General features: G+C 36.3%; 2 protein-coding genes across 3 annotated transcripts in view; both read right to left on the bottom strand.

The window, feature by feature from the left end:
- The window catches only part of PH4alphaEFB (prolyl 4-hydroxylase subunit alpha-1), a 386,407-nt gene that overhangs the window by 259,694 nt on the left and 105,276 nt on the right, over positions 1-21,437 (bottom strand). The gene's annotated exons all lie outside the window — the stretch shown is intronic.
- LOC100877476 (von Hippel-Lindau disease tumor suppressor) overlaps positions 3,702-21,437 on the bottom strand; it is a 123,013-nt gene continuing 105,277 nt past the window's right edge. Inside the window, exon 4 of the mRNA XM_076528877.1 lies at positions 3,702-4,259. The gene's annotated coding sequence lies outside the window, so the exon portion shown is untranslated. The remainder of the gene's footprint in view (positions 4,260-21,437) is intronic.

Below are 21,437 nucleotides of genomic sequence, written 5' to 3'. Positions count from 1 at the left end.
GTAAGCTATTGATTTTATTTGCTTTTTGAAATTTGTTGGGTGAGTCAGTCAAACCTAACTAACCACAGCTACAATATTACAGACAAAGAAAGTTGTTAATTTAGTATCAATAATTTATTATGCAAATTGAACTTGAACTCCAAATTAGAGGTATTCAAAATTGCAGTAAAATTGAAGGCAGCTGAAGTACGAGTCACGAGTTGCTTACCGGTGCTCGGCTTCGGATACCAATGATCCGACAAGAGCCGAATGTATCCGAAGCTTATCATGTTACACTATCACATGTAATATGATAACATGTTAAAAAACAGTAACACAAAAAGAAAGAAAGTATCCTAACACGTAATACAAAAGTACAAATTCACGTTTGCTTAAGCAAGAAACAATTAATACGACTGAAATGTTGAGGAGCATTAAGGAGCTCGGAGGAAAGTCCCCGAGCAGCCGAGTTTCATCGAGCAGTAAGAACAATCGAGAGAATTTTCCATGGGACTGCATCATTTTCCAAAGTGTCAGGGGAACGTAGAAACATTTGGACGATAAAGAAACCGCAAAGCAATATATTTCCTTTGGGAACGGCAGTGTCCGAGCCTCGATTGCTCCGGGCATTTGTTACGGTCACTTACTTTCGACGAACTAGCTACGCGTGCCCCATGGGACCACTTTTCCGCCGTTCCCCCTTCGCTCCTCCAGATATTTACTCGACTGCTACATTTTTCAACGTGTCACCATCGACAAATTAATTTAACGATCAGGTGCTTTACTGCGCTCAACTGCTTACTGAGTGATGGGACGCTCGAACACCATAATGCATTGCCATTGTGTCGACAGATTTACTGATACCATCGCTCTACTTTCGGAATTATTTTTCTTTATGTGGAAGTCTGATTTATATGGAAGTCCTTCATATTGAAAGTTATTTTGATTTTAAAGTTCTTCATGCTAAAAATCAAGAAACCCATTTGTAATAAAAAATAAAGTTCATAAAGTTCAGCCACGTTTAAAAGATTAAAAGTTTGTAAGGTTAAACAGACTTTAAGAATTTTTAAACTGAGCATCAAAAAAAAATTCTGTAACGTATTTAATTAAAAGTATAGAATGTGTAAACTGTTAATACAGTGACAAAATTAAAAGAGCTTTATAATAACAGTAGAAATGTAATTTAACTAAAGCGATAAAGGTACAATTTTGAACCGAGACAAAAGAGCCTTCATTAAATGGTAATTAGTCCGGTACTTAAATCAACGTATCTACAGTATCCGCGTAGTAAAAAGCTTGTCCACGTGATAAAAAAGGTTCATTAATGGCGTAGAAAGTTTCGTTCACTCCGCTATGAACTATTAAGTACAATTCGTGTGCGGAACGATCTCGAATTAACTGTACGTGGCAAAAAGCGCTTCCGGTCCCGGAATTAGAGAGTCAGTTATGCAAATATCGGGGCGAGTGACGTTCAACCATTCGACGAGTATAGAGAAACGTTTTATTAAACCGAGAAAAAGGACGATGGAGAACGGAGCGAACGTTCGTTACATTTGGTTATTCCGAGTAATCCTCTTGAAACATTCTCCCACTTTCGGTGCTGCGAATATTTCAGCTTCCGGATTTTGAGATCCGACTGTTCGGGGATTCGGAGATTTGGGGATTTGAGGTGTTAAGGGCTTGGGAATTTAGAAATTTAATATTTTCGTAATTTGGTTTTGTGATCTGAAGAGTTGCAGATTTACGAATTTAGGAGTTTGGGGATTTGGGGATTTGGGAATTTGAAGACTTGGAAATCTAGGGAATTTGGGGAATTTGGGGATTTGAGAATTTGGGAGCATGGGAATCTAGGAAATCTAGGGAATTCGGGGATTTCAGAATTTGGGGTTTTGGGAATTTGGAGAGTGGGAAATTTGGGGAATCTAGGAAATTTGGGGATTTGAGAATTTGGGGACTTGGAAATCTAAGAAAATTAGGGAATTTGGGGGGTCTAGGGAATTTGGGGATTTGAGGATTAGGGAGCATGGGAATCTAGGGAATCTAGAGAATTCGGGGTTTTCAGAATTTGGGGTTTTTGGAATTTGGGGAGTGGGAAATTTGGGGTCTTGGGAATTCGGGAATTTGGAAATTGGGGAATTTAGAATTTGAGGGATTTGGAAATTGGGGGATTTGGAATTTGAGGGATTTGGAAATTGGGGGATTTGGAAATTGGGGGATTTGGAAATTGGGGGATTTGGAAATTGGGGAATTTGGAAATTGGGGAATTTGGAAATTGGGGGATTTGGAAATTGGGGAATTTGGAAATTGGGGGATTTGGAATTTGAAGGGTTTGGAAATTGGGGGATTTGGAATTTGAGAGGATTGGTAATTAGGGGATTTGGAAATTGGGGGATTTGGAATTTGAAAGGTTTGGAAATTGGGGGATTTGGAGTTTGAGGGATTTGGAAATTGGGGGATTTGGAAATTGGGGGATTTGAAAATTGGGGAATTTGGAAATTGGGGGGTTTGGAAATTGGGGGATTTGGAAATTGGGGAATTTGGAAATTGGGGGATTTGGAATTTGAAGGGTTTGGAAATTGGGGGATGTGGAATTTGAGAGGTTTGGTAATTAGGGGATTTGGAATTTGAAGGGTTTGGAAATTGGGGGATTTGGAAATTGGGGAATTTGGAAATTGGGGTTTTTGGAATTTGGGGAGTGGGAAATTTGGGGTCTTGGAATTTGGAAATTGGGGGAATCTAGGGAATTCGGGGATTTGAGAATTTGGAGACTTGGGAATTTAGGGAATCTAGGGAATTCGGGGATTCCAGAATTTGGGGAGTGGGAAATTTGGGGTCTTGGGAATTTAGAAATTTGGGGAATCTAGGGAATTTGGGGATTTGAGAATTTGGGGACTTGGGAATCTAGGGAATTTGGCAATTTGAGAATTTGGGGAACTAGGGAATCTAGCGAATTTAGAGATTTGGACATTTGAAGAATTTGGTGAATCTAGACAATCTAAGCAATTTGGGGATTCGAGAATTTAAGGTCTTGGGAATTTAAGGATTTTGTAAATTAAGTTGATAAAAAAAACTAAGGAGTGCAATATAGCGACAGAGTACAGTGACTTGTGGGTAAAATGCAGGAACATCCCTATACGGCCCATACAAACGTTTCACTCTCAAAATATAAGTTCCAATCAATTTCCAGCGGAAGTAGGGGAATAAAAATGCGAAGAGTTCGGAATTCATTGAAGCATAATCGCGGTTCGCCGATTGCAATTCCAATCGCGTCCGCAAATAATACGAATCCAGGATTCCCTTGGCTCGGGTTTGTTCGAGGATCAATGTTCGATCGTCGATCGTGCACGCGGGAAATTTACCCTGGACGATCTCTCGGACTGCTTTTTCCTCCGATCGCACCCTGTTCCGTCTGACCACCCTTCCACGTCTGACTTTTAACCGATAATTAATTAATCGCGGCACCCACGTTACTGGCTCACGACATGGACTTACATGGACGGAACATGAGGTTCTACTTTGCCCGAAGATTTACCGTTATTCAACTTTTGGGGGAGTAGTTTCTTGAGGTTGAGAGAAGTAGAGGTAAGTCGGGTAGCTTCGGACGCGTTCGGCTCCTGTCGGGTACATGTGGTATCATTGGCGTCAGATGAGCATAGGTGTTCTTTGATGTATACTTAGAGGCTAGTGGACATATTTTTTTAATGAACTGGAACAAAGTCAAAAACTTTTTCAAGCTTGAAAAGGAAGCTTTATACTGTCTTTGTTAACTTTAACTTATAATATCGTGTCACATTCGTAACATACAGTACAGTTCAGATACAACAAATCCAAGTTGTATTTGCACCATGTCTGAAGTTCTAAATGACCAGTTCTCCATTTCTTCGAGTTTCACATGTCTTTATCCGCCTAAAAGTCGAGTTTAATGTATTTTACGAAAGACTCCGGCCTTTGATGTACATATTGCAGTGACAATTGATAAAATACGAACAGTGTTTCGTCCACAGCAGCGAGTTTCGGTATTGTTTGAATCTTAGGAGGAATCTTACCATCGTCAACTGTACGTTTGTGTAAGTGTTCCCCGAGGATTGATTCTCGTTAACGCGTCTAGGGCAGCCATAGGAGGGACGACTGGCTGCTAACTATCCACTGTAAATTGCACTCTCTGATCTCTCTTCCCTGTACGTTGGAATTCCGCCGCTGCCACACAGAGATTCCATGGACCAAGTTTTTCGAATTTCAAGCCTCGACGAAAGCTTTTGCGATGCGGCCACCACACCATCCTGTTGCCATTCAAACTTTCATGAATCGGGAACACGGTGAAACGAAATTAAACGCCGGGATACATTGGAATCCTACAGGAGACGGCTGTAGAATAAAGTTACCTAATATGTTCGATTCGAAATGTAATCCGTGAACGATGAGAACTCTTTTGTTGAATCACGATGTTACGTACGATACCAGACCTATCGGCTGTGTATTTGAAATGAAAAGTAAATAAACGAACCATAAATACACACATTAACACTAGATTTACGGATGTTGATTATATACCTATTTTTACTGAAGTGAGCCAATTTGACTCAAAGAAGAAGAAACCGTGAAAATAGGTATACCACATTCGATAATGCGAAATGAAGGGGTCTGCGGAGAAGAGGAATGAACGTTTACATATATTTTATTAGTTAACTAAAAACCAACGTATGTTTTTAAAAAGTAATATTAAAGTTTTATATATATAGTGATCAAATTTTTAATGAGTCAAATTGCCTCGGTCCGTAAATCTAGTGTTAAAATTAGTATCGCAGTTGGATTGCGATATAATCTTACAAATAATATTACAACCTTTCAACCTGTCAAATAATATTTGGTTATATCGGTAATTAAAACAGGGAACCAACAAAAGAATGACAAGGATAATGACATTAAATATCCATATCTGGTTACATACCATCATCGTTCAGTGATCACTTGATGTTGAATCACTAATGGATTGTAATTGACTCATTCTCGCGTCGTGCATGAATTAATATTATAAAGGCTAATTGAAGGGGATACCATGTCAATTTCAACGTAACGTAAATCTTCCACGACAAAGCTACACGAAAGTTAATTTATTGAATTAATAATCGCGTATGTCATATCGAAGATACAAATATGTACAGTAATTTTGCTTGCGTAAAATAATTTATGCCGATACGCGTCGATATGTTGCGGCGAACGTTGTTAAATTCTCGTCAAATATTTCTTCACTTCTCAAAGTTATACATTCTTGAATTGTCAAATTGTAAAATAGTATTAATTTACAAAGTAGATCAAGAAAGGGTTACATTTTCAGTAATTTTACATTTCAATTACAATTTTACATTTTCAGTAAAATGTATTGTGACAGTGCGGAGCATGTGACAAATGCATTTTTCAGTTATTATAAGAAACATATGTTTAGCCAATGTATTCATCTCAATTATTTCTAAGGTCCATGAGAAATGTGATGTTGAGCCACACTCCACATAGGAGTGCAAAGGAGTGATACATCTTTAAGGTTCTACTTTGAATCTCCCAATATCGAATCATTAGATCTCCAGATCAGCTATCCCTATGTCTATAAATTTTGATGTCTGCAAACTATATCTCCAAATCCCTACATCCTCAGATGTCCACAGATTCTTACATTTCTAGATCCCTATATCTCTAGTCCAAGTGCTTACATATGTCCCTACATCCCCGTGTCCCTAGACTCCTATGTCCTCATACACGTATGTCCCCATATTCCCATAAATCTATCTTCCTACCCCTACGACTCCTGCCTCCCTATGTCTAGGGATCTACAGATATCTACATCCTCAGATATCTCTCCATTCCCATAAGTCCACATTCTGTAAAAAATAGAACTCGTTACTCGCAGCAAAATACCCGTAAGTTATTCAGTCCGAATAATCTGTATTAGGCGCTACAGCGTTAATTCCGAAAAAGCTTTCGCGTTAAATCATGCGAGAGGATTATTTACAGGGAGGTGAACGAGGATGAACAATTTTTTTTTCGTTCAGCCCGGTGATTTTCCATGAAAATTTGCCGACGAACGCGAGCCAGTTAATTCGCGTTTAAACGAAGGGCGAAGGGGCAAGGGGATGCCCGACATGTTCGCTAATTGCACTCTGTTAATTTTCCAAGTGTTATGGAGTTTTAATATCGGCCAGCTGCAAATTTGTAATCACCCGCCATACCGGACGACAAATTGACGGTTGCTAATTAATTAACGCGCTAATTAGAACGACCGCCGCGGATCTCGCGGATCCTTTTGCGCACCGTCGAGATTTCGACAGCCCCCGTCGATTCCATTAACGCCGAAGCCAATGATAGGGGAACAATGCGGCAAGTGGCTGTAAATGTGCCGGCAAAGGGCTAATTAGCACGGAACCCGGCCAGGAAATACGATACGCGCGGAATTCCGGCTAAAACAATGCACCAAAGCTTATATTTTGATAACTATGCGCATTCGGTCCAACTAATATCTTCGCGATCGACAATAACCACTTATAAATTTGTGGTTTTGCGACCGCGATAACTTCTCATTGTTTCCCTTTACGATTTGCTGTTTCTGGTTCTACCACACTCTGTTAAGCAAATTAGTATTTTGTTAATAAAACATAAGCGTAAGGATAATCATACAAGAGCAATAGTAATATTTCCCCTAGCATTTTGTAACATCATTTTAATCTTACTTAATATTTAATTTTATGATTTGCTGTTTCTGGTTGTAGCACACTGTGTTAGGCAAATTAGTATTTTGTTAATAAATCATAAACATAAAGGTAGTCATACAAGAGCAATATTTCTGAGCATTTTGTAACATCATTTTAATCTTACTTAATATTTAGTTTTACGATTTTCTGTTTCTAGTTTTAGCATACTGTGTTAGGCAAATTAGTATTTTGTTAATAAATCATAAACATACAAAAACAATATTTCTGAACATTTTGCAACATCATTTTAATCTTACTTAATAATTTAACTTTACGATTTGCTGTTTCTAGTTCTAGCACACTGTGTCAGGCAAATTAGTATTTTGTTAATAAATCATAAACATACAAGTGCAATATTTATTAACATTTTGTAGCATCATTTTAATGTTACAATGGGATAGTGTTTTTTAATTAATATTAAAAATGAATACAATTAAATGAATAACATTAAATGAATACAATTAATTATATATGTTATAATTAATCCATAAAGTAGTAACAACTTTTCAGATCATTTAACAATATTCTAAAATTATTTGCATAATAAATTTTCAACAGTTATTATACTTTAACAAGCAATTATAATTTTTCAATCGATATCTACAGGAATATTTGTTTATATAATTAATTTTAATTAATATTTCTTCTGAACTCGTAGGAAATTTGATGTAATATTCTCGTTACGGGTTTAATTACATTTTATTCCCGGTTTCGAGCTATCGGTTCGACATCTCGATATTCGATGAACTCGATTTTTCTAGTCGCATCATCTACGCGTAATTAACAGACGTTTTAATCGAGACGATTGAGTTACGGTTTATTACCGACGGACCAAATATTTAGTTCACCTAAATACAGGACACGTATTGACACTGGTAATATTGTTCAATACCTGTATCGATTTGCTGTTTCGAGATGCGCTCGCGTATACTACTTAAACGACGTGCACGATTCGCACATGTGCAAAATGATTAATTATTCCGAAATGTTAAATTTAACAACGGGAAATGGGCTGGCAAACGGACAAAAGTTTCCACGAATTTAATCTTCCTGATTTTAAGCTTCTGTTTAAATTAATTAAATTTCATATACGAAGACGATGCATTAATTCACGTGGCTGTCATTTATTTTAAAAAGATCTGACGTTTAATATATTCGAGAAAGAAGTATTTAAACAACAAAATTAATAAAGTAACATAAAATGTAACACGCGATCAGATACGTAAGTTGCATATGTGTTTTTCATTGTTCTTACCGAATAAATTTGTTATCCGTATCGGAAGGTTTTAATAATTGAATATAGACACGCGACGCAAGGATCAGGCAGAGTACGACACATGCATAAATTCAGTAATTACAAGAGCATTGCAATCAAGACGCACATACGTAGAGGGAAGCCTCGACATTTCCAAGGGAGGCTGCACAAACGTCCCAACCAGGCTGTCCTAATTAGCGCGCCAATTAATTAGCAATCGCCAAGTCGTGGCGAACGTAACAGAGGGGTTGGCTGCATCGCAGGGAACGCGGTCGTCGAAATCTCATTAGAAGAACAATCGACACGACGCGCCACCCTTTTCTTCCGGTTATTTATAATTAGCCTCTATTTGGAGATACTAATTGCTTCACGGTCGCTACTTGCTTAACTACGAATTAGATACCGCCAATTGTTCCGCGTAAATTGCTTTTAACGAATTATCGAATGGACTCTTGTTGTGTTTCCAACAACAAAATACTCGCGTCAAGATTATTATTTATGGTGATGCATTTTAGTTTATCAAGTATATCGTAGATCAACTCTTCGAATTAGGGAATTGGGTAATCTAGGAAATTTCAGAATTCGGAAACTTAATAATCTAGGGAATTTGGATGTTTGGAAATTTAGGGAATTGGGAACTTCTAGGGAATTCTAGGGAAGTCACGAACTTAGGAATTAGGAAATCTAGTCAATTTGGGAATTTGGGAATTCAGAAATTTGGAAATTTAGGGAATTGTGAAATTCTAGGGAATCCTAGGGAATTTGGGGATTTAGGAATTAGGGAATCTAGGGAATTTGAAAATTTAGAAATTTGGAAATCTAGGGAATTTGGGAATTTAGAAATTTGGGAATCTAGGGAATTTGTGATTCAGAAATTTGGAAATTTAGGGAATTGGGAAATTCTAAGGAATCCTAGAGAATTTGGGGATTTAGGAATTAGGGAATCTAGGCAATTTGGAAATCTAGGGAATTTGGGGAATCAGAAATTTGGAGATTTGGGGAATTAGGGAATTCTTGGGAATTTGGGAATTTGGAAATTAGGGAATCTAGCGAATTTGAAAATTTAGAAATTTGGAAATCTAGGAAATTTGAGAATTTAGAAATTTGGAAATCTAGGGAATTTGGGATTCAGAAATTTGGAAATTTAGGGAATTGGGAAATTCTAGGGAATTCTAAGGAATTTGGGAATTGGGGAATTGGGGAAATAGGCAATCAGGGAATCAAGGGAATTGGGAAATTTAGAAATTTGGAAATCTAGGGAATTTGGGGATTCAGAAATTTGGAAACTTAGGGAATTGAGAAATTCTAGGGAATTTGGGAATTTAGGAATTAGGGAATCTAGGGAATTTGGCGATTTAGAAATGGAGAAACCTAGGGAATTCGGGGATTCAGAAATTTGGAAATTTTGGGAAATGGGAAAATCTAGGGAATTCTAGGGAATTTGGGCATTCAGACATTTGGAAATTTGGGAGTTCTAGAGAATTCTAGAGAATTTAGGAATTTAGAAATTTAGAGAATTTGAGAATTCAGGAATTTGTTGAGGTTAGGAAACTTTGTGATTTTTGAAACTAGTAATTTTAACTAATCAAATCTATCGTAGTTTGATTCACCAAATCTGTTACACTGCAAATCAGAAATGCTTTCTTTTCATTAGAAAAGTTTTACCTTTGACCTCCAGTGTAGCCAAATCTACGAACGATAGATAAAAGAATGAGTTTCGTAAACTTTAGTAATAATCTAGATAATAGCATTAAAACGAGACACCCAGTGTATCGAATTCTGATCTCTAAGGACACGAGGAGCCACCATCGAGCAAACCGGATTAACCGAGTTTTTAATCGCGTTAGAGTCAATTAGAATACTTGATCCAAACACCAATGGGCCTCCCTAGGGCAATCAAGTTTACCTACAGGTCGAAGGCCACGAATTGGCCGGGTTTGCTTCAGGTAATCACAGAATGCTGGTGTAATGAACGATCAACATTTTGACAAGGACATTTGTCGTCGGTTATTTATCGTATTAGGTCAGCCGCTGGTAAACCAATTCACGTGAAATGAATCAAGGTAAACGCGAAACAAACCCCTGTACGTATTCGGCGATCAGTTTTCAATAAACCGACAGGTAAATATATTTACGAACGTTTATGCACGTATAAATCGTGGCACAAAGCAGATTGCTTTTCATCGGGGAACAGAAATGCCGTTCATTTTCATTTTAACAACTTGTTGAAGCAGAAATATTCCCGCGCTCTTTCGTTAGGAATTTATTGCGGAGTTGCCCTTATTTTCGTAGCTTTCGTGAGTAGGGCATTGTTTGACGGAGAAGTGCCGGGGAGTCGGCGACGCACGGTGCTTTCGATTGATGCCACAGGACTTCAAATTATTGACTTTTGCCTCGACGAAATATGGATTTGAAAATTTAGATTGAATTGTTGGAAATTTTTGTGACTTGGAAATTTATGAAATCTCAGAAAGTCGAAAGTATGTCTGGACAATTTAAAAGTGAGAATTTGGGGATTTAGAAATCTAGGGAATTTGGGGATATGGAAATATAAAGAATTTGGGGATTTGGGAATTTTGGGAATTTGGGATTAGGAAATCTAGGGAATTTTGGGATTCGGAAATCAAGGGAATTTGGGGATTCGGAAATCTAGGGAATTTGGGGATTTGAGAATTGAGGGAATTAAAGGATTTGAGAATCTAGGGATTTGAGGATTTGGAAATCTAAGGAATTTTGGGATTTGGAAATCTAAGGAATTTGGGGATTTGAGAATCTAGGGAATTTGAGGATTTGGAAATTTTGGAAATTTTGGGATTCGGAAATCTAGGGAATTTGGGGATTCGGAAATTTAGGAAATTTGGGGATTCGGAAATCTAAGGAATTTGGGGATTTGAGAATTGAGGGAATTAAGGGATTTGAGAATCTAAGGATTTGAGGATTTGGAAATCTAGGGAATTTTGGGATTCGGAAATTTAGGAAATTTTGGGATTCGGAAATCTAGAGAATTTGGGGATTTGAGAATTCAGGGAATTAAGGGATTTGAGAATCTAGGGATTTGAGGATGTGGAAATCTAGGGAATTTTGGGATTCGGAAATGTAGGGAATTTGGAGATTTGAGAATCTAGGGAATTTGAAGATTTGGAAATCTAGAAAACTTTGGGATTCGGAAATCTAGGGAATTTGGGGATTAGGAAATCGAGGGAATTTGGGAATTTGAAAATCTAGGGAACTTGGGAATCTGGAAATGTAGGGAATTTAGAGATTTGGTAATCTGGGGAATTCCAGGAAATTTGTGAATCTAGAGAATTTTAGGGATTTTTGGAATCTAGGGAATTTGTGGATCTAGGGAATCTTATGGGATTTGGGAACTTATAGAATTCTATGCAATTTGGGAATCTGGGGAATTCTAGGGAATTTGGGCATTTGAAATTTTGAAAATCAGAAATTTAAATGTATCAAAATTTCAGAATTTGTAAAATTAAAAACCCAAAAATTCCAATATTCCCAAAATTAATAACATCGACAATTACACTCTTGGAAAATATCAAAACTTGTATCCATAATCCATAAATTTCGATATTCGGTCCTAGAAAAATTAGCAATGCAAAAAGTCAGAAACCGAAAACGAAAATATTCGATATTTACAAAGTTTGTTCACAAAGGCAGAAAAATCTGCACAGTGGAATAATAAAAATCCGGAGTTCGAATTCACTTGGTAGCCCGGGTATTTCGTTTACCATTTAAATTAGCAAAAACCGGGAAAAGATAAAAAAGAACAAAGAAAACGAGAGGGACCTAGAGAGGACTCGATTCTCGTCACGGGATTTAACACGCGGCTAAATATGACCGTGAGAAGCAGGATCTATGGACGCAAACGCAGCGGCGCGTGCGAGGGAACAAAACCATCTGCGTGTAATTAATGTAAAATGGAAATTCCAGACACGGGATAGTCCGGGCAAGAAGCTTCTCTGACAATTTAATTAGCGGTTGTCTGTCAATCGATTCATATGTATGCCCAAAATTCAATTTCTGCATTTCGAAAGTACATTATCGTGTTCGAGGCTACTTCAAAATTTAACGTTCGTTATTGTGCTTGTAATAATACGATCATTTTGCGATAACAATTTTGGTAAAATGTTTGTGTGAGGATCTTTGTGGAACTTCAAGCTTTAAATTGATGTATTGTGAGCATAATTTTAGGGCACTTTTATGTCATGAAATTGTATCGCAATTTTTATATTTCATTTATTTTTATATTTTTATATTTGGTAATAGTTACTGTTACTGGTAGTTAAAGTTGCACTGCTTGGTACAATGCACAGACGGACATTTTTCAGTAAAAATTTCAATAGAATGTTTATGCAGTCACTTTTAAAATACTTTAAGCTTTAAATTGTTGTACTGTGAACACAATTTTATGGCACTTTTATGTCATGAAATTCTATTGCAATTTTTATGTTTCAGATTCGATAGCAGTTACTGTTACTGTTATTTAAAGCTGCACTGCTTGGTACAATGGACAGACAGACATTTTTCATTAAAAATTTTAATACAACATTTATGCAGTCACTTTTAAAATACTTTAAGTTTTAAATTGATGTACTGTGAGCACAATTTTACGACACTTTTATGTCATGAAATTGTACTGCAACTTTTGTGTTTCAAATTCGATAACAGCTACTAAAAGTTGCACTGTTGGGTATAATGGACAGACAGACATTTTCAACTGAAAATTTTGGTAAAACGTTTATGCAGTTGCTTTGGTAAAGCTTCAACCTCTAAATTGATGTATCGTAAGTAGAATTTCGAGATACTTTTCTGTCATGAAATTCTACCAGACGTTTTATGTTTCAAATTCAGTAATTTGATAACAATAGGTTCACCAAACTGCACTGTTTTGGTTGAGCGAACAGATAGCCACTTTTAATTATGAATTTTGATAAAACGTTTATGCAGTTACTTTTGTAAAGCTTCAACCTACAAATTGATGTATCATAAGTATAATTTCAAGATACTTTTCTGTCATGAAATTCTACCAGACGTTTTATGTTTCAAATTCAGTAATTTGATAACAATAGGTTCATCAAATTTCATGGTTTCAGTAAAATGAACAGACAGCAAATTTTAATTATAAATTTTAATAAAACGTTTATGCAGTTGTTTTTGTAAAGCTTCAAGCTTCAAATTGATGTATCGTAAGTACAATTTCGAGGTACTTTTATATCACGAAATTGAACCAGAGTTTCATGCTGTACATCTAGCAATTCAGTAATGAATAGGTTCATCAAATTGCACTGTTTTGGTGAAATGAACAGACAGCCACTTTTAATTATAAATTTTAATAAAACGTTTATGCAGTTGTTTTTGTGAAGCTTCAAGCTTCAAATTGATGTATCGTAAGTACAATTTCGAGATACTTTTATGTCATGAAATTCTACCAGAGTTTCATGTTGTACATTTAATAATTCGATAATAAATAGCCTCATCAAATTGTATTATTTTGGTTGAATGATCAAACAGTCATTTTTTATTATAAATTTTGCTAAAATGTTTATGTAGTCACTTTTGTAAAGCTTCAATCTTCAAATTGATGTATCATAAGTATAATTTCGAGATACTTTTCTGTCATGAAATTCTACCAGACGTTTCATGTTTCAAATTCAGTAATTTGATAACAATAGGTTCATCAAATTGCACTATTTCAGTAAAATGAACAGACAGTCATTTTTAATTATAAATTTTGATAAAACGTTTATGCAGTTGTTTTTGTAAAGCTTCAACCTTCAAATTGATGTATCATAAGTATAATTTCGAGATACTTTTCTGTCATGAAATTCTACCAGACGTTTCATGTTGTACATTTAATAATTCGATAATAAATAGCTTCATCAAATTGTACTATTTTGATTGAGTGAACACACAGCCACTTTTAATTATAAATTTTGATAAAGTGTGTATGCAGCTACTTTTATAAAGCTTCAACCTTCAAATTGACGTATCGTAAGTAGAAGTTCGAGATACTTTTATGTCATGAAATTGTATCAGAGTTTCATATTGTACATTTAATAATTCGATAATAAATAACCTCATCAAATTGTACTATTTTGGTTGAATGATCAAACAGCCATTTTTTATTATAAATTTTGATAAAACGTTTATGCAGTTACTTTTGTAAAGCTTCAAGCTTCAAATTGATGTATCATACGTATAATTTTGAGACACTTTTCTGTCATGAAATTGTACCAGAGTTTCATGTTGTACATTTACTAATTCGATAATAAATAGCTTCATCAAATTGTACTATTTTGGTTGAATGATCAAACAGCCATTTTTTATTATAAATTTTGCTAAAACGTTTATGTAGTCACTTTTGTAAAGCTTCAACCTTCAAATTGATGTATCGTAAGTACAATTTCGAGATACTTTTATGTCATGAAATTGTACTGCAACTTTTGTGTTTGAAATTCGATAACAGCTACTTAAAGTTGCACTGTTGGGTACAATGGACAGACAGACATTTTCAACTGAAAATTTTGGTAAAACGTTTATGCAGTTACTTTTGTAAAGCTTCAACCTTCAAATTGATGTATCATACGTTTAATTTTGAGACACTTTTCTGTCATGAACATATGTGAAACGTGTTAATGTTTCAAACCAGTCCAACATTTCCCAATGAAATTTACAATAATAAGTCTACTATGGGATATTAAATAAAATATGAGAATCTTATCGCAGAAGTTGTGCAAGTTTTCTCTTGAAAATTTCAAGTCTCTAATTAAGTTCAGCTTTCAATTCCCCGAGTAATTATGGTCCTCACTCGGCTCTCCCATTACGAATCTCTGGTTATTAATCCGATCCTTTCTTTTCTCCGTAAGGCAAACACAGTGGCGATCTTCTGGTCCGTCTAACAAATTAATTCGATATTTCGGAAGAAAGAGAAGCCCCGAAAGAGAGCCTGAAAGGATCCCTCTGGCAAAGGGTTAAGGGTAGCGAGTAATTGGTAATTAACATTTATTAGGCATCCCATTGAGAGCAAACAAAGCAGCCGCGTAATTTACCTTTGGCCCCCGGTGTGATTGCATTATTTATGCGGGAACACGCGATAACGGCCGTTCCGCCGGCCAACTAATTACTATAGAACGTTCACGCTCGTTTTGCAACAATTTCGAAACGGGAAAGGACGACAGTCACGGAAGGGGATTAATGTCGAAATATCGCGTCAAAGAGTGGAACCCATTGGCTTTTCATTCCGCGCGATTATAACGGGCATTAAAACGGATGCGACGAGAGATAAACAACGGTGTTTCGCGAACGGCATGGCATTTCCTGTGGCCGCGTTAGATTCATCTCTCCATCCGAATCCGTACAGTGCGGTGTTTTAGTTTGCCTCGTAGTATTCGTTTCAGAACCGGTCATTCAGCCGTTCTCTATTCACCCGTCGCCTATCAACTCGCGTTACTACCACCATTTTATTTATGCAATTCATGTCGGATTACGTACATCTCTAATTTTATTTACATTTTTTAATTTCGTTTCTACATTTCTTTTAATGCATCGGGTTGGGAAATGTTAATTAAGCAAATGGAGAAACAGGGCCTCTCGACTCTTTGGTTTTATAGGATCGAATAATTGCGGGATGTAGCGAGACTCCTGGGACGACTCGATTTACATTTGTTCGTTTGTTTATTTGCTACGAGTCACAATTTTTAACATTTCGACTTGAAATTCTTATGGTACACTCGTGAGACAGCCTAAATTTGCTCTATAGATTTTGGTGGCGATTTAATAACAAGAACCTATTATCATCGACGTCCATCGTCGTTGATATAAAATTATGTTCGAGAGACTCTAGGTCTAACGTGATTGCATGTCACCGTTTCGTACAACAAAAGAGCAGAAACTAATAATGAAAATAGTCACATAATGTTATGTAGAGGTGAAACGATTTTTCATGGCCTATTGTGAGTCTGTCATTAGATTGCATTTAAAAAGCAATCAGGGTGGATGTATGCCATCGGGAACTACGGTCTGATAGAGAATTCTATGGTTTTGTGTTATAGTTTTTATGAGTGTAAATATGATTATTTGAGAATTTGTGAATTTTAGTATATTGATAAATTTTGAGAGATTCTGAAATTTTTTTATTAGTGATAGGGAGGTTTGTGGGTTCATAAATTAGTAGGGGGAGGGTTTTTGAATTAATAAGTTAGTAATGGGGGATTTTTTAGTTCCTAAATTAGTAATGGGGGGATTTGTAAATTTTTACATTGGTAATAGGGAAAATATGGAATTCCTAAATTGTTAATAGGGAGGTTCTAAAATTCCTAAATTACTAATAGGAAGATTTGTAAATTCCTAAATTTCTAATGGGGGGATTTCCAAATTCCTAAATTCCTAATGGGTGGATTCCTAAATTCCTAAATTACTAACAGGGGGTTTTGTAAATTCCTAAATTCCTAATGGGTGGATTCCTAAATTCCTAAATTACCAATAGGGGGATTTCCTAATTCCTAAACTCCTAATAGGGGGATTTCTGAATTCCTAAATTACTAATAGGGGGTTTTGTAAATTCCTAAATTCCTAATGGGTGGATTCCTAAATTCCTAAATTACCAATAGGGGGATTTCCAAATTCCTAAACTCCTAATAGGGGGATTTCTGAATTCCTAAATTACTAATAGGGGGTTTTGTAAATTCCTAAATTCCTAATGGGTGGATTCCTAAATTCCTAAATTACTAATAGGGGGTTTTGTAAATTCCTAAATTCCTAATGGGTGGATTCCTAAATTCCTAAATTCCTAATGGGGGATTTCCAAATTCCTAAATTCCTAATAGGGGGATTTCTGAATTCCTAAATTACTAATAGGGGGTTTTGTAAATTCCTAAATTCCTAATGGGTGGATTCCTAAATTCCTAAATTACCAATAGGGGGATTTCCAAATTCCTAAACTCCTAATAGGGGGATTTCTGAATTCCTAAATTACTAATAGGGGGTTTTGTAAATTCCTAAATTCCTAATGGGTGGATTCCTAAATTCCTAAATTACTAATAGGGGGTTTTGTAAATTCCTAAATTCCTAATGGGTGGATTCCTAAATTCCTAAATTCCTAATGGGGGATTTCCAAATTCCTAAATTCCTAATAGGGGGATTTCTGAATTCCTAAATTACTAATGGGGGGATTTCCAAATTCCTAAATTCCTAATGGGTGGATTCCTAAATTCCTAAATTCCTAATGGGGGATTTCCAAATTCCTAAATTCCTAATAGGGGGATTTCTGAATTCCTAAATTACTAATAGGGGGTTTTGTAAATTCCTAAATTTCTAATGGGTGGATTCCTAAATTCCTAAATTACCAATAGGGGGATTTCCTAATTCCTAAACTCCTAATAGGGGGATTTCTGAATTCCTAAATTCCTAATGGGGGGATTTCCAAATTCCTAAATTCCTAATGGGTGGATTCCTAAATTCCTAAATTCCTAATGGGGGATTTCCAAATTCCTAAATTCCTAATAGGGGGATTTCTGAATTCCTAAATTACTAATAGGGGGTTTTGTAAATTCCTAAATTTCTAATGGGGGGATTTCCAAATTCCTAAATTCCTAATGGGTGGATTCCTAAATTCCTAAATTCCTAATGGGTGGATTCCAAAATTCCTAAATTACCAATAGGGGGATTTCTGAATTCCTAAATTACTAATAGGGGGTTTTGTAAATTCCTAAATTCCTAATGGGTGGATTCCTAAATTCCTAAATTACCAATAGGGGGATTTCCAAATTCCAAAATCCTAATAGGGGGATTTCTCAATTCCTAAATTCCTAATGGTGGGATTTCCAAATTCCTAAATTCCTAAATTCCTAATGGGGGATTTCCAAATCCCCAAATTCCCTAGATTTCCCAATTCTCCCATTCTCAAATTCCCTAGATTTCCAAATTCTCCCATTCTCAAATTCCCTAGATTTGCAAATTCTCCCATTCTTAAATTCCCCAGATTTCCAAAATCCCAAATATCCGAATTCTCCAATTCCCTAGATTTCAAAACTCCCAAATTTCCCAAAATTTCCAGAAACATCCCTAATACCTAAATTCCTAATTTATCAAATTTTACATTTCCATAGATTCTGAAATATCGAGATCGTTGGAAAAGTCGTAAGGCAAACGGTAGCAGCTGTGATATCCGTTTGTTCCGCTTCCCAGTTCCTCGTCGGTGACGATTACGCTTCCGAGTTCCCGATTGTCGTTCGGTCGATGAACGCGATAAACGGCTGGTCGATGGAATTATTTCCTTGGAACGAGCAGGCTCTGCCACGGAAATGCCAGGCGTCCAAATTACGTGCCGACGACGCCGACACAAGCATCGTAATTCATTAGACGCGCGTCAATACGCAGAAATAACGAGCCAGCAATTTTGCATCTACCCCATTGTCGATTCTGATCTTATATCGATTTTTTAATATCGTGTCGCGCTCTCGTAATATGTCCTATTAAAACCGCGAATGGTATCAAATTTTCATTATTGAAACTTTTCAGTAATGATTGTAATTAATTTTTTTAAATTTTATTTTAAAATTGTCGGTCAGAAATTGTACGTATATAAATGAGCATAAAAAACATTTTATACTTCACATTGTCAATTGAAAATGATACGTATATGAATAAGTGTAGTCATTTTTTTTTTTTTTTTAAAGAAAATTATCGATTAAAAAAGGTATATATATAAATAAGTAACTCCTGTTTAATTTTCAAAAACAAAACTGTCTCTTTGAAGAATTAATTTAAAAACGTACCTTCTCATAGTTTTGTGTCTTTCAGAAATTAACCTTGACCCATTAAGCGCATTAATTATCTAAGCTACATATATATCAACTCCACAGCTGTGTTTGTATAATTAATTCGAGGAATTTTAATTTCACCCCCTATTGTTGCTGTGATTACAGATGTACATTGTGAATATACGCTGCAGATGCCACTCCGCCGATGTATCATTCAAACGCATACGTATTCAATTATTCCACTTGTTTCAATTTACTCCGTATTATCCTATTATTTCGGCGTCACGATTAAACCAGCAAAATTTCATTCTACAAACACCGAACATTTGCCAAAACAATTCGAATTAATGCACTACACTCGTCAAAAGACAAACGATTTTGTCCCTCGTTCGTCTACAGACACACAGAATACGCGTTTTATTCACGCAGGGTCGTAAACGCTATCTGAATACAGAGTGTACGTTTCGGTATCTCTTTTTTAATATTCTCATTCACGCGGAATTATTCTGTTCTGTTGTGTGGAGAAATATTTATAAATTTGGATTTTACTGCTTGGAAATTTAGGGGTATTGGAATGGTTTTAAGAATGTTAAGAATTTAGGAATTTAGAAAGTCGTTTGTTGGGAGTTAGAAATAAAATTGTTAGGAAATCTAGAGAAATTTGGGATTCGAAAATTTGGGAATTTGGAAATCTAAGGAATTTGGGATTTGGGGATCTAGGAAATTTAGAGAATTTGGGGATTTGGGAGATTTGGGATTTGAGGTGAGTGGAATTTGGGAGATTTGGGATTTGGGAGAATTGGGATTTGGGAGATTTGGGATTTGGGAGATTTGGGATTTAGGGTGAGTGGAATTTGGGTGATTTGGGATTTGGGAGAGTTCACATTTGGGGTGAGTGGAATTTGGGAGATTTGGGATTTGGGAGATTTGGGATTTGGGAGATTTGGGATTTGGGAGATTTGGGATTTGGGAGATTTGGGATTTGGGAGATTTGGGATTTGGGAGATTTGGGATTTGGGAGATTTGGGATTTGGGAGATTTGGGATTTGGGAGATTTGGGATTTGGGAGATTTGGGATTTAGGGTGAGTGGAATTTGGGTGATTTGGGATTTGGGAGAGTTCAGATTTGGGGTGAGTGGAATTTGGGAGATTTGGGATTTGGGAAAGTTCGGATTTGGGGTGAGTGGAATTTGGGAGATTTGGGATTTGGAAGATTTGGGATTTGGGATGAGTGGAATTTGAGAGATTTGGGGTTTGGGGTGAGTGGAATTTGGGAGATTTGGGATTTGGAAGATTTGGGATTTGGGGTGAGTGGAATTTGGGAGATTTGGGATTTGGGGTGAGTGAAATTTGAGCGATTTGGGATTTGGGGTGAGTGGAATTTGTGAGATTTGGGATTTGGGGTGAGTGGAATTTGGGAGATTTGGGATGAGTGGAATTTGGGAGATTTGGGATTTAGGGTGAGTGGAATTTGGGAGATTTGGAAATCTAGAAAAATTTGGGATTCGAAAATTCAGGAATTTGGAAATCTAAGGAATTTGAGTATTACAGATATTGAAAAAGTCAGCAGTTTGAGAATTAGTTAATTCTACAATTTGAGACCTAATAGAATTACAAATTTCAGAAATTAAAAAATTGAGAAATACCGAGAATTCGCCAAGCAGAAATTAAGAAATTTGAAAAACTAGAAAACGCAATGACACGCAAGCTTACTGCTCGAACATCTGAAAGCATAACAGTCCCCGGTAATTAAATCCGTCTGGTTCGTTAAAGTTAAACGAGAATCTGAGCGCGACGGTCCATTAGAAAAAAAGGAGCGACAGTTAATATGCTAGTAGGTCCCCCAGCCGGCGAGTATTACGAGCAGTTAATGTAGCAGTACTTTTTTCATTCCGTTAAAGTTAAGGGTCATCAAAGTGGAAATGTCTCCTTGTTCCGTTTAAAATAAAGTTTGAACGAGGCGGGTTAAAGTAGCTGGCACGGAAGAAACGATCTGCTTGATGAATCTCGCGAGAACGTTACGCTCCCAGGAATCCGTTGCAGGTGGCTCATTAGATTGCCACCGCTCTGTGACATTTCATGCTGCGTTTAAGATCCATTAGGAACGAACTGGATTAATGAGGTAGTAACCAAAGTCCATTTGCCGTACATTTAATTGACCGTCCGGCTACGCGAATAGTGCCTGACTCGTCATCGGCGATTCCTTTCCTCTTCGAAATTTCGCATTCAACGACGTGCATCTAAAACTTTCACGACAAACTGCATAAAACTTTAGAGATCATTTTCAGCTTGGAACGTTGGCAATTTTCAGCTTACTGCGATTTATAAGCTTATTTACTTAATAAAAATTTATTAGTAAATCAAATATTAATATAATAGCGTTTCTAAATGGTTATAGGAATCAACACCTTATTTGGTGTTATGTTATCAAGTTTATATAATACAGGATCCATCGACGCGTTAATACTCTCATTTTACGGGATAATCTGACTGTACTACGCCTTTCAATCTGCGAACGTACAGGAATCTATTATCGTGGTGTTAAATTTTCAAATTTACAATAACGAAGTTATCAACCTGTTAATACTCTCGTTACATAAGCTAATACTTTGGCGTAACGCTGCATGTGCAATCTCTGAACCTAAGGGGATATGTAATATGTAAATACATGAGATAGTTTTTTAGTTACTGTAT

This window comes from Megachile rotundata, chromosome 1 (genome assembly GCF_050947335.1).
Source record: "Megachile rotundata isolate GNS110a chromosome 1, iyMegRotu1, whole genome shotgun sequence".
NCBI classification, from domain to species: domain Eukaryota; kingdom Metazoa; phylum Arthropoda; class Insecta; order Hymenoptera; family Megachilidae; genus Megachile; species Megachile rotundata.
Note: the sequence above shows the minus strand (reverse complement) of the source record. Positions and strands in the feature narration are given on the sequence as shown.